The 13,287-nt window shown below is 44.5% G+C and overlaps 1 protein-coding gene across 2 annotated transcripts in view; it reads right to left on the minus strand.

Moving 5' to 3' along the window:
* LOC119720349 (TNF receptor-associated factor 2-like) overlaps positions 1–12,965 on the minus strand; it is a 34,941-nt gene extending 21,976 nt beyond the window's left edge. Inside the window, exon 1 of one of the 2 annotated variants that reach the window (XM_038190004.1) lies at positions 12,947–12,965. The gene's annotated coding sequence lies outside the window, so the exon portion shown is untranslated. Of the gene's footprint in view, positions 1–1,240; positions 1,366–12,946 lie in introns of those variants that run through there. The other variant, XM_038190003.1, reaches the window with a different exon arrangement.
* Positions 12,966–13,287: the final 322 nt, after the last annotated feature.

A 13,287-nucleotide genomic window follows, 5' to 3' on the forward strand; every position in this document is an offset into this window, starting at 1 on the left:
TAAGTAAATAGGGCCTACTAACAGTACCACTGCCACCTTAAAGTTGAACCGGAAAGAATGTTGCATATCCTGACGATACTTTCAGACTTTCAAAACAGATTTTTTTTTTTTTTTTACGTAGAGTTGTACCTCAGAGAGTATACTTTCATGTGAGAACTGTAAGGAATATGTTGACAAAGTCATTAAGAGAGATTTGAAGGCGAATGTGTGGCCAACTTTGTGAATTTTTATATGTCACCGTCAGTTTCAGTTTGTACTGCATGTCGAAGCCCTAAACCGATCGCAACGCGTGACATGTACAAATTTACTAAGTCATGTACGTAGGCCTAAGTTCAAGTCACCTACAAACATGACAAATCTCTCTATATCAAGTCTTTCAAGACTTTGTCAACATATTCCTTACAGTACAAGTTACAATTCTCACAATCACATGCTGAGGTACAAATGTACTAGGTAAGCAAACAAATTGGGGGCCTTTTTTTCTGTTTCGAAAGTAGCGTCAGGTTTAGCTTGAGTAACTCCAGCTGACATGCTCATATTCATTCACATGTAATGAATATGAGCATGTCAGCTGGAGTTACTCTAGCCCCATAAATGTGGCCTATTTACTGGACTGCCTCCGTAAACATAGGCCACACATCCACATGTACAAAAATCGTGTCGACTTTGCCAAATTTTGATTTTTACATTTAGGCTTAGTTTGTAGGATTTTTTTGCTTTAGAAGCATACTCACCCTCTTTATAGGCTAATTAGAAAGTGCTGCCTTTTTCAGATGTCTAATTTTTGTGAAATTTCATGTTGAAATTTTGATACGCAAACGTGTAAAAATGAATCTGGAATTTTCACGAAAAATATACATCTGAAAAAGGCAGCACTTTCTGATTAGCCTATAAAGAGGGTGAGTATGCTTCTAAAGCAAAAAAACCCTACAAACTAAACCTAAATGTGGAAATCAAAATTTGGCAAAGTCGACACGATTTTTGTACATGTGGATGTGTGGCCTATGTTTACGGAGGCAGTCCAGTAAATAGGCCACATTTATGGGGCTAGAGTTACTCAAGCTACGTCAGGTTGTAACATTTTTTCCGTCTCTACAAATGTTCAATTGTGTCGCATCGCGTGACCATGCGCATGCGGTTATGAGGGTCAGTTTAATGAAGAAAAACGGACTAGGCCTATGACCTCTGGCACTGTGTGCCATGTGTGGCTCATCACTCAGCTCATTAGAAAGAACCTCACCTTGCTAATACAGTCAGCAAACTACTTTCCATCTTAGAGTTAGACATAGGAAGAACATAATGAGCATGACGACATGGATGAGGACCATAAATATCGGACATCAACGCGCAATTGGCTTTTTTTGGCAGTGACCTCATGCCCTGTGAAACACGATGACGTCATTAAATCGGGCTATGAACCTTCAGTAGTGAAGGTAATAGTCTGGCTTCCAGACCAATAGATTCTGACTAATTTAATGGGGGGGGGGGGAGGGGGGTTGCAACCCTGTAACAACCCTGTATTTAAATTTCCAGTACACTAGTGCTATCAGCCTAACTGCTCGTACTTCAAAATTCTTTTAAAAATACACAGAACTCCCACAGGTATTTAAACTGCACAGAAAAATGATGATGAACATGTCATCTTTCATTTTCTTCTCATTTTTGGGTGGGTTGATCATTGACTTTTCGAGAAATTCTCACCCAAAGAAGACGACCCCTATTTTCCCCAAAGCGGAACGGTAGCCTCAATGGCAAAATATCGCCACTTTCGAGCCTAATTGCATCCAAAATGCTCAGAATTTGGAGCTCCAAGTCTGGCCCAGAAGTCCACTGCTTCAATTCCCCAATTGTATGGCTCTCAGAACTCTAGGCTTATTGTTCGATCATGATGAGCTCAGTAGATATCAGCGGATCATGGGGTTTAATTAGGCCTATTACCGGTTTGCACCCTGGTGATTCTTGTGACAAATTTTTCTGACAACAATATTTGTCGTCCGGTAATAAAAAGGTTTTATTACCTGTCATGCTTATCCAAAATTTAAATATTGAGTTGATAATTAATATTAAGTGCTTGCATTTAAAAAAAAAAAGAAAACTTGAATAAAACCGACTTTCATGTAGGCCTACTCTACATTTTGAATCTTATGAAAACTCGGCGTAGCTCCTAGTCAAAGTTCGGCTTAAGTTGCCTGCTATTTGGGAGTCTCTAATATGAAGATTCCGGCTCAACATTAGACAATGTTTCTGTACAAGGGGGTGGGGGGGGGGGGGTAATACGGGGGCTCCCCTCCACCAACAACGCAATAATTTCAGCCATTGCGTAACATCTTTATCTTTTGTTATAAACAATTGGTTAAATTAAATTGTCAGAACTTATCTCAGATCTCACTGGACACAATTCAAAATTCGGGGCCCGTGGCCTTGACCATGTTGACAGAGCGCCAGTCCGGCAGCACTGTCTCTCCGCTATATATTGCTCTATATTCGTTTAGCCAGCAGCTACGGGCCTACTTCGATTAACTAAGGGGAAATTGACGTCCAGTGCCTCTTCCTGATCATTTCGGGCTCGATTTCTAGACCTGGTTTGCAGTGATTTTGACTGGAAAATCTGCTTGGTGCGTGATGCTTATGGCTTCTATATGGTGGACTGCTTCACGCAGTGTGCCTATGCACAATCAGTGGCTTGGCTTGACTGCCCTGCTATTGTCCATCTCCATTCAGTTGACTGTCGTCCACTATATCAACACAATGAACTTTTCACGGAGTGAACTCATCCAGTTGAACAGTTCTACTGTTCGGCACCCAAGACTGCCCACTGAAGTGTACAACAACATACGCAAACTTGGCATCAATCGCAAGCCTCCTACTCGTCGAGGGAAACGGGCAGGGAGGATAGCCTCTACCACCTTGGTAACTGGTAAATCCATTAGTGACCCAACCAATGATGTTCCTGTGATTTCTTCCCAATCCCCTCCAACTCGTAACTGTCACAACACATGTCCCAGAGGTATACACCTTAGTCTCTGGAATTCCCAGTCCATAAGAAATAAAACTGACATACTATGTGAAATGATAATTGAACATGATACTGATATCATGGTTTTAACTGAGACTTGGTTGAGACATGATGATCAGGTAGAGATGGGGAGCATGTGCCTACCTGGTTACTCGGTATTGAGTGTACCTCGTCAGACTGGTACCAGGGGTGGGGGCATAGGACTTGTCTCAAAGAGTCAAATGAATCTACAGCTGAGAAATAGTGTACTGCCCGAAACAAGCACATTTGAACATGCACTTGTCACCTACCGTCACAACAACATTAACTTGGCCATAATCTACAGAACCCCATCCTCCTCTGTCACTGAGTTTCTTGTGGAGTTCGATGAGTTCCTCTGCGCTTTGGAACATCTTCCTGGAAGGACACTTGTTCTTGGAGATTTCAACCTTCATTATGATTGTCCATCCAAGCCTGAGGTCAGATCGTTTACTACCATCATCTCCTCCTGGAACTATCGTCAAATAATTGAAGGTCCAACCCACACAGCTGGTCACACTCTCGACTTGGTTCTTGTCAAGAATGATGATACCTTGCTCAAGTCACACACTCTGGATCAACGTCAACTTTCTGACCACCTTGTCATTAACTGTGTCCTCGATCTCTATGAACCCTGTGGCTTGCAAACAACATATTCATCACGGAACTTCAGATCCATTGACTCTGATGCCTTTCATCAAGATCTTGCAGGCAAAATGAAGAGTATTCTATTGGGTGGCTGTGATGACATTGATGACCTTGTCAAATGCTACAACTGCGCCTGCCGGGAAGTGCTCGATGATCACGCTGCTGCTACCATCCGTTCCCGTGCCGTCCGTCGCAAGCCCAGATGGTTTAACAAATCTGTGGAAGCCGCTCGTCGTGCACGGCGCCGTTCTGAACGGAAATGGAGGACGACCCATGCAGAGACGGATCATCGAGCCTATGTCCAGTCGCAACGTCATGTGTCCGATGCCATCACTCAAGCCAAGACAGAATACTTCAATGGACGGTTTTCCAATTGTAACTCTAAAGATATGTTTAAAACCATTCATGAATTACTGAATACAAATCATTGTCATTTACCCGATTCTACCTCCTCAGATAGACTGGCTAATGAGTTTGGTGATTTCTTCGTATGTAAGGCTGACAAGATACGTTCTGAAGTAGATAACGTTGCTAGTGCTGGTACACCCATTGAAAATGGGGATAATAACCGATTGTGTTGCACTATGTCTTGCTTTGAACCTGTTTCTGTAGACGAACTAACTAGCCTTGTCATGAAATGTCCATCCAAATCCTGTGACCTTGATCCCATGCCCACATGGTTAGTTAAAAACCACTTACCGGCTCTTATCCAGATCCTATGTCGCATTGTGAACGGCTCTTTGTCTGCAGGTGTGTTTCCAGCAGAACTCCGTAGAGCTTTGATAACCCCTGTCCTGAAAAGACCTTCGCTTAACACTCAGCAACTGCAAAGTTACCGACCCGTGTCAAACTTACCCTTTTTAGGTAAACTTATTGAAAAGGTTGTTTCCTCACAGGTCGCATCTTTTGTCCATTCCAATAACTTGTCCGAGCCTTTGCAGTCTGCTTACCGGCCGACACATAGCACTGAAACTGCTCTCCTCACAGTTCAAGATGTTGTCCTTCGAGCTATTGACTCCAAGCGAGGCGTCTTCCTCATCATGATTGACTTGTCGGCAGCATTTGATACAGTTGATCACAGTATCCTCTTACAACGTCTCCGTCACGACTTTGGTCTGGAGGGTACTGTCTTGAGCTGGTTTCTTTCGTACTTGAGGGGTAGAACGAGTCAAGTCCTTGTGAGGGAGGTGCTCTCTGCTGAAGCCAATCTCAAATATGGTGTTCCTCAGGGATCTGTCATTGGTCCACAGCTCTTCACTTACTACACTCACTCTATTGGTCAAATAGCCCGTCAACATTCCATACAATACCACATTTATGCAGACGATGTCCAACTGTTCTTGACCTTTGACCCCATCCAGCCAGGAGATGCTGTCTGTGCTCTGCTTCGATTGTCTCAGTGTGTCCAAGAGCTTCAATCTTGGATGATCTCCAATAAACTCCGGATGAATCCAGATAAGACGGAGTTCTTCATTGCGTCTTCTCCTGCTCACTTCAAACATCTCAAACATTTCACTTTCAACCTTGATGGCATTGAAATTCACCCTTCTCTCTCGGTCAGAAATTTAGGTGTTGTGTTTGACCACGACATGAAAATGTCTGACCACATAACACAACTCTGTCGCTCTCTCAACTGGCACATACGCAACCTTAGCCGGATCAGGAAATTTCTTGACTTTAATGCCTGCAACAATGCTGTCCGTGCCCTGATTCTTTCAAAACTGGACTATTGCAGCTGCCTTCTTAATGGAGTTTCCAAGAAAGAAATATCTCGTCTTCAGAGACTTCAGAACAGATGTGCAAGGCTTATCTTTCAGACCCCCAAACACACCCATACCTCTCCTCTGCTCAAACAACTACACTGGCTCCCAGTCGCCGAACGCATTCAGTTTCGCACACTGGTTCACACTTACAAGTCACTTAAACACTCTGCGCCAGATTATCTCTCCTCTCTTCTCAAAATCCAAAAGAGTCCTTACTCCCTTCGTTCTTCTGCTTGTGAGTCTCTTGTCATCCCCAAGTCACATAAATTGGCTGGTGACAGGGCCTTCTCTGTTGCCGCCCCCCGGCTATGGAACAACCTGCCCATCTCCATCAGAAACTCATGCAGTGTCTTTTCCTTCAAAAAGGCTCTCAAGACCTACCTTTTCCCCAAAACGTAGCTGCATGTCCTTTTTTTGTTTTTGTTTTTGTCTTCTATTCCTCTTTCTTCTTTTCTAGCGCCTTGTATCCTTTGGTAATTTGGCGCTATACAAATCCAGTTATTATTATTATTATTATTGACCAGGTAACAGATGGGGCCCACAATGCCCATGCGGTTGCATCGGTGGGTCCCATCTGGCGCCCAATATGGCGCCCAGGATTCTGCACCCAAGACCCGTGGGCGCTCATCATCTGGGTTGCCCATAATAGCCCAGTGCATCTGGGGCCCATCTGGGACCCACAAGGTATTACACGTACTGTAAAATTGGCTGAATATGGGCTGGGTCATACGGGCAAAGATCCATGGGACCCATATGGGTGCAGACCAGTAAATGGGTCCGAAATTGCCTGCGCCGGCCAAATCGCGATTTGCATGCCCTCAAAATCTTCGGTATTTGAGCATGCTGTGGGCCATGAACTTGAGGGTTTGTAAAAAATATGGGTGGAAGCCGTGCACAGGACTGGGAGCTTGCAGTTCTGTGTAATTTGGATGTAATTTGGACCCTAAAAGCGCTCTATTTTGCAATGGAGTGTAGGCATCGTTTTTCAAAATGGCGATGGGCTTCAGGACTATTCTCAGGGGTGATCGTCTTCAGATGGAAATTTCTCCTAAAAGTCATCAGTTGACCCCCGTAAATTGAACAGAAAATGAAAGATGATGAAATAAGCTTTAATTTGATGTGTGTCTCGAACACCTTGGAGAGTTGTGAGTATTTTTCCCGAATTTTGGAAGTGGGAGCATTTACCATTGGGGTCTATGGAAGTTTATTTACTGGTCTGCTACCATATGCACATGGATTATGCGCCATCCCAAATAAACCATGGGTCAGGTCTGGAACCCACCTGGGCAAATAAAATATGTTCGTGAAGATGATATGGGCTAACACATACGCTCATCCTTTGGTATTCGGGACCCAGGTAGCATGAGCTGAATGGCTTTCACACTTGGGCATGACGTGTTGGTCTGGGGCCCAAGTGGGTGGTGTTGTTTGATATGCATCTACGAGATTAAATATGGGCAATCCCATATCTGCCCAGGTATTTGGCATATGCCCCATACGAGAAAATATGACCAATCCCACATGTACGTATCTGCCCAGACATTCAAGGGCATTATGGGCCCCATGCGGGCTAAATGCATACAATCACATAGGGCCTAAGCATATTTGGCATGGGACCCACACGGGCTAAATGTGTCCAATCCCGTACGTATGCATCTGCTCAGATATTTCTCACAAGGGCCCCACATTGGCTAAATGTGGGCAATCCCTATTGTATCTGCCCAGACATTGGCATAATGGGCCCATATTTGGCTAAATGTGGCAATCCCATATGTAAAATGCCCAGATATTTGGCATATCATAGGCCCCATGCGGGCGAAATGTGGGCAATCCCATATATGCATGTGCTCAGATATTTGGCATATGGGCCCCATATCACGTGGGCAACCTCATGCATCTGCCCTGATGGGCCCAGTATGGCCACCCATAATGGGCATGCCATTATGTTACCTAAAGAGCGGGCCCCTGACGACGCGGCCGTAAATGTTTTTTTCTTGGATCCGTCCTTGTACCTACCTACCGATAGCGCTAGGGGCGCCTTTCCCCATCATGACCCCTGAGCAAGTTCTAATACCGTTTCGCATTTTTTCCGGCCTGCCTGTGACCATTTTTCAGTCGGTCGATGTTTATTATGTCTGTGCGATGGTTGAAATAAGTACGTCGCAAATCCTTAAAACGAATGCTCCATGTTGCAGGCAACTTGAATGCGGACATGTTGCAGGCAAGGGTCTTGTCACATAATGTCAGTGGCACGTCTTTGAAGGATAGCGAACTTGGATTGGCGAAGTTTATTTCACACTCTCGTTGCAATTCTGCCGTCTCGTTGAAATTGATGGGCGGGGCTGCGCTGTGCCTAGCTGGCATGGGCTGAGGGAGTTGAGCTCGATACGCGAAGGTGCGTCCGCGCGGCAGGGTTGTCACCGCCTTTGACGTACATTTCTTGACGTATGACGTATGAATTGTGAAACAAAATCAAGATGGCGAATCTCACGTGGAGAATGTCTGTCCATTGATGCAAACAGAGCGTATATGCGACGGGCTTGTCCGCTTGTGATCAGTGAGCACGTGAAACTCTCAACCCTCGATCAAGCGAGTGACGGAAGTGGCGAATGGCCAGATACACAGCTAAGAGTTCTCGTCCAAAGGTGCTGTAGCGATATTCGGCTAGTTGTAGCTTTTTGGAGAACGAGATTGGCAAGCTGCAATGAATCATCTACCCATTGTTGAAGAACTTGAAGAGATCCTACTGCAACATCGAAAGCATCCGTCATGACGCTCAGCGGAGCATCTGGCTCTGGATGTGTGGGGAGACCTGTGGAGCAGCTTTGATCTCTTCAAATGAAACTATAGCTGCGGACGGTCATTGAATGTGATTGGTGCTGATTTTTTCCCCCCAGTGTTCAGCAGAGCTGTGAGAGAATGGAGAACCTGAGAGCATGCACCGTGGGATGAAGCGGCGGTAGAAAATAATAGCCTAAGTCCACGAAATTCCCTTAGCTTTGTCAGTGTATTGTGGACAGTTCAAGATTACACTTCATGATCTTCTCTGCGAGTGGACGTACGCCATCACGTCTACTTGTTAATAGTCCAAGGAACTCATGTGATTTCACTCCAAACCGACATTTTGCAGGATTAATGACAGCTCCGTACTGACTGATACGATCGAACAGTACATAGGCGGAGCTGTTGCGCGTGCTGGTCTGCATCTGTGCTGGCGACCTGCAGATCGTCAATATTATTGTCAGCGCAGCAAAAGTCAAGTCCACGAGTGACTTCGACAATGATTCGTTTACTTTACTCGTCTACTTTAAGACGGTCCGGTGCAAGATGGCGTGGACATGCGGCAGAAGGTTGACCTGTCGTGACGATGTGACATTGTGTTTCGCTGGTGTGTCACATTAAGGTCTCTTGATGTCGGGGTAATCATTCAGAATCCATGTCCGCAAACCACGATGAAGTTGGTGTCACGAGGACAGGACTGCTGGTGCATACGAGGATGTTCCTGTAACACCCAAGGAAGTTGTTGCAATTACTCTGCAGTTGCGAAGAGTGACAAGGAAGTTGCAGTGTCGTAGAAAAATCAGCGCCTACGGATACGGCTGCTCGTAGAAGGGCTCAGGCTAGTTGTGGGTTCAGTTGTTGCATGGAGGTTCCTCCATGGTTGTTGCAACTGAGTAACCATGGTTCCGTGAGCAGTTCAGTAACGATGAAAATCAGTTGTCAGGTTCACTGGGTTACAAATGTGTTGTATTCTCTGGGCCTCCAATTTGTTGGGGTCACTCCGTCAACAGGGTAAAAAAAACGAGACTCAAATGTAGGGACAATTAAGCTGTAGTATCTAATGTTTGGGAATGAGATGGAGACACACACACGGTCATTCAACAACTGAATGGAGGTCAATCCGTGACCAGCGATGTCATCAGGTACACAATGTATGGAGTGCCTATGATACAATATTACAGGGACTATTGTTTTAGTGAAGCTCTGCATGTAGCACTTTCAAAATCTAGGATACAAAAGCCCAATTAATTCATAGCTTTCTTTGAGTACAAGAATCATTTTCAGAAAAACGGAAATATCAACGGTAGTTTTTTGTAACTTTATCTAACCCTCATTTGAACAGTTTTGCCAATCGGAACTTTGCCTGTCCGTCTTATGAACAGCCTTCCAAAACTTATCTGTCGTTTATTTTAAAGGGACACCGCGTCCTGGAACAGCCAAAGCGGGCTACAAAACGCGCTTTGAACAAAATGATATTTTTCTTCGTCTTACCGGGAACGGTAAGACATCAAGTTGGTTTCCTTTCAACCAGATGTTTGAAATTGGATAAGCCCACAATCCAAAACACGAAATTTGCGATAATCAATCGTTATACAGGATCAGGAACGATCATCACAAAAATTGAAAAATAAGCATTGATAACTATGATGTGTGTTGAATAACTCAAAATCAAGATGAATATATAATAAAGAACTGGTAAATCTAAAAACGCTACAATATGGAAATTAAAAGCATGTTTGTTTAAGTCAAGTGTCATATGTTCATACATCGTTTTCAAAATAAAACAAAATAATGCTGCGCACGCGCAGAGGTGATCCAATCAATGGCTTTAGATGGGAATTAGCTACCAGTCCCCATATTTTACGGGGGCGGGGACCCAGTTTAACCAATTCAACTCGCCCTCTCGCCAACTCGCCATGAGGAGAGATCGTGCAGCGCCGCTATTTTCAAAGACGACCGCGAGTTGTATTTTATAGCTCCATGATGTTACGGGACCGGGGGCAACTAGTACAGTTTCTGAGAGTACAGTAATTCAAGTGATGAAGGCGACTTCCCCCAGGACTCCGTTGCAGGGAAGTCACCTTCCTCGACCTATGTGTGGGGAAAAATTGGCGGTCCTTTCGTCCAGAATGGTCCCTTACAGGCCTTAATGCTTGCAGACTTCAGACAGTGTGATTTGTTTTCATATATGTCGCCACTTCTCGTGGTATCCGTTCCGACCACAAGTATACCCCCTCACCGGCAAAGAAAATACAGGTGGGGGTGACCGTCCGACGCCATCTTGCCTTACTGCAATTTTGCCGCGACGCGCCGCGGTCACCAATCCCCTGGTGTACGTCACACACAAGGAACGGTGCGCGTCAACCAGCGAAATGCATGTCCCGCCCATGGGACGTCGTTGCTAGGTAAAAGGGCGCCTTCTTTTGTTCGCGCACAGAGCCCATATACCATCGACACACGTCGAAAAATCATTCACTTTTGCAAATGGAAGAATTCAGTTGGGAAATCTGGTGGTTTAACAAAACATTTTCACGCGGACTATCACCAAGTCTCCACGGGGCAATTTCAGATGATCAGATGGATGCCCGCCAAGCAGTCGCAAATTAAATCTTTGACATTCTACGAAGCCACGGGATCGACTACCAAACCAACTTAGTTGGACAAGGTTATGACGGAGCTTCTGTCACGAGAGGCAAGATCAACGGTGGCTGCATGCACGAGTCAGACAAGAAGCACAGTATGGATGCTATGTTCACTGACATGCTCATCATATGGTGCTTGTGGATGTTACCAAAGGCATACCAGATGTGGCTCAATATTGGCTCTGCTAGAAAAGGTCTAAGTATTCGTGAATGAATCACACATTGTGGAATTTGTATCCTTGTGGAGTCATTTCTTTGTTCTCGTGCACTAAAGTTTTCGAGTTTAAAAGTGTAGTTTCAAAATGCTCCTATTTTAACCAGAATTAAATTTCCTGGGCTAAAATTCGGACTTAATATCCCTTACATAAAATTTTTCAATTTGCGACATATCAACCCACCTTGGACATTTCTAGTTTTTGAGAAAAATCCATAGGCCTATATCTATTTCGTGATAACCTTGTGGAGACGTATTCATTGTAGAAATTGCCCTGTGGAGACGTCTACAATCTTTTGTTCCCTATTTTGCACATGTCTCCACAGGGTACCGTGTACCAGATCTTATGTTCATTCAAGGGTTTATGTTCGTCTGGGCCTTAGACCAAAACCGTGATGCCTTTGATACCAATGACCACGAAATTCTTCAACAGCGTTTTGTGTTCGACTTTGGTATTAAAGGCACAGATTTACAGTGGTTTAAGTCATACTTGACTGGTCGTACCCTTCAGGTGTGCTATGTTGGACAATCTGATGTCTTGATTTGAAATTTGATTTCCACAAGGATGTATTATTTGACCCCGTTTATCAGTTGCTCATATGATCCGATTTCATGACATCCAGTTTCATATATATGCCGATGACATTCAACTTTACATAACCTTTAATCCCAAGGCTTTCCAGGTGAAGCTGCTGTTGCTCTGCATAGGCTATTGAAATGCGTAGATGACGTTCGACACTGGATGACTGCTAACAAGCTGAGACTAAACAGCTCCAAAACTGAGTTTTTCATATCTGCATCTCATAACAATCTCCTAAAGCTCATCAATTACACCTTCCAATCGATAATGAGTATGTGTCTCCATCTATTTCAGTGAGAAATCTAGGAGTAACATTCGACCCATCCATGACCATGTCCACTCATGTTACATCCCTCTGTCAGTCAATCAATTTCAATCTACGCAACATCTCCAGAATTTGTCGCTTCATCGACCAGGATCGAAAGCTGTACTCATGCCATGAGGGCTCTGATTCTGTCTAGACTAGACTATGCCAAATCTCTTTTGGCTGGTTGCAGCAACTCTGACATGACAAGACTGCAGAGTCTACAGAACAGGGCTGCTCGTATCATTTTCCAAGTCCCACGCCGACATCCCTCTACTATACTCCACTATTGCAATCTCTTCACTGGCTTCCGATTGAACAATGCATTATTTTCAAAATCCTGTGTATACAAGTTAATCTATTGTCTCACTCCCATACCTCACAAACAGCATTTCATCCTACAAACCTTCATGACCCGGATTATGCTCCCCCACAGACACAACCGAGCTCGTGGTGCTATAGGGGGCCAAGGATGGTTGCGGAGAGGTCATTCTCTATCTGTGCCCCTACATTGTGGAATGATCTCCCATCAACCAACAGACTGGCTCCTAGCCCACAAACCTTCAGAAGCCTCCTCAAAAACACACCAGTTATATATTTGCATGATCTCTTGTGTGATCTCTACGGAAGCGTGTTACCGCCACACATATTTTTCTTTTTTCCACGTACGTACGTGATAGTATCACGGTACGTACGTGAAACTTATCACGTGCGTACGTGGAAAAAAAAGAAAATATGTGTGGCGGTAACACGCTTCCGTAGGTGGTTGTATCTTCAGGTGAACGTATTCAGGAATCAAAACAGCTGTCAGACACTCGTTGGGCTTGCAGAGTGGACGCTTGCCGAGTGATAAGAGAGATATTTCCAGCACTGATATACGCCTGCTAGATGAAAAAGGCAAAGAAACTCACGCTGACCGAGCAGTTGATGCTAAAGGACTATTGACATCTTAATGCCCAGTTCCTCATGAACATACTCACCACGACAAACCAGCTTTTTGTGCTTCAATCTACTGACGTGGATCATACGAAGGCAGCTGAACTAACAGGCTTTCTTATATCGCGGCTTCAAGACCTGCACTCAAACCCAGCATCTGATACAAGAACAAGAAACGGCACTTCAATAAAAAAATTATTCATGTGCAATTATGAAATCGATGCAGTCACTCAATCCTCACAGCCCTTTATTCTAGAGGGGGGGGGAAACACATTGCCCCCCCCCCCAAAAAAAATTCCCTGTACTTTTGCAGCTTAATTATTAACAATAATCGTTTTTTTCCCCGAGGGTGGGCAGGGGACATTTGCCCACCCACCCATCAAAT

This window comes from Patiria miniata, unplaced genomic scaffold (genome assembly GCF_015706575.1).
Source record: "Patiria miniata isolate m_02_andy unplaced genomic scaffold, ASM1570657v1 HiC_scaffold_9, whole genome shotgun sequence".
NCBI lineage: Eukaryota > Metazoa > Echinodermata > Asteroidea > Valvatida > Asterinidae > Patiria > Patiria miniata.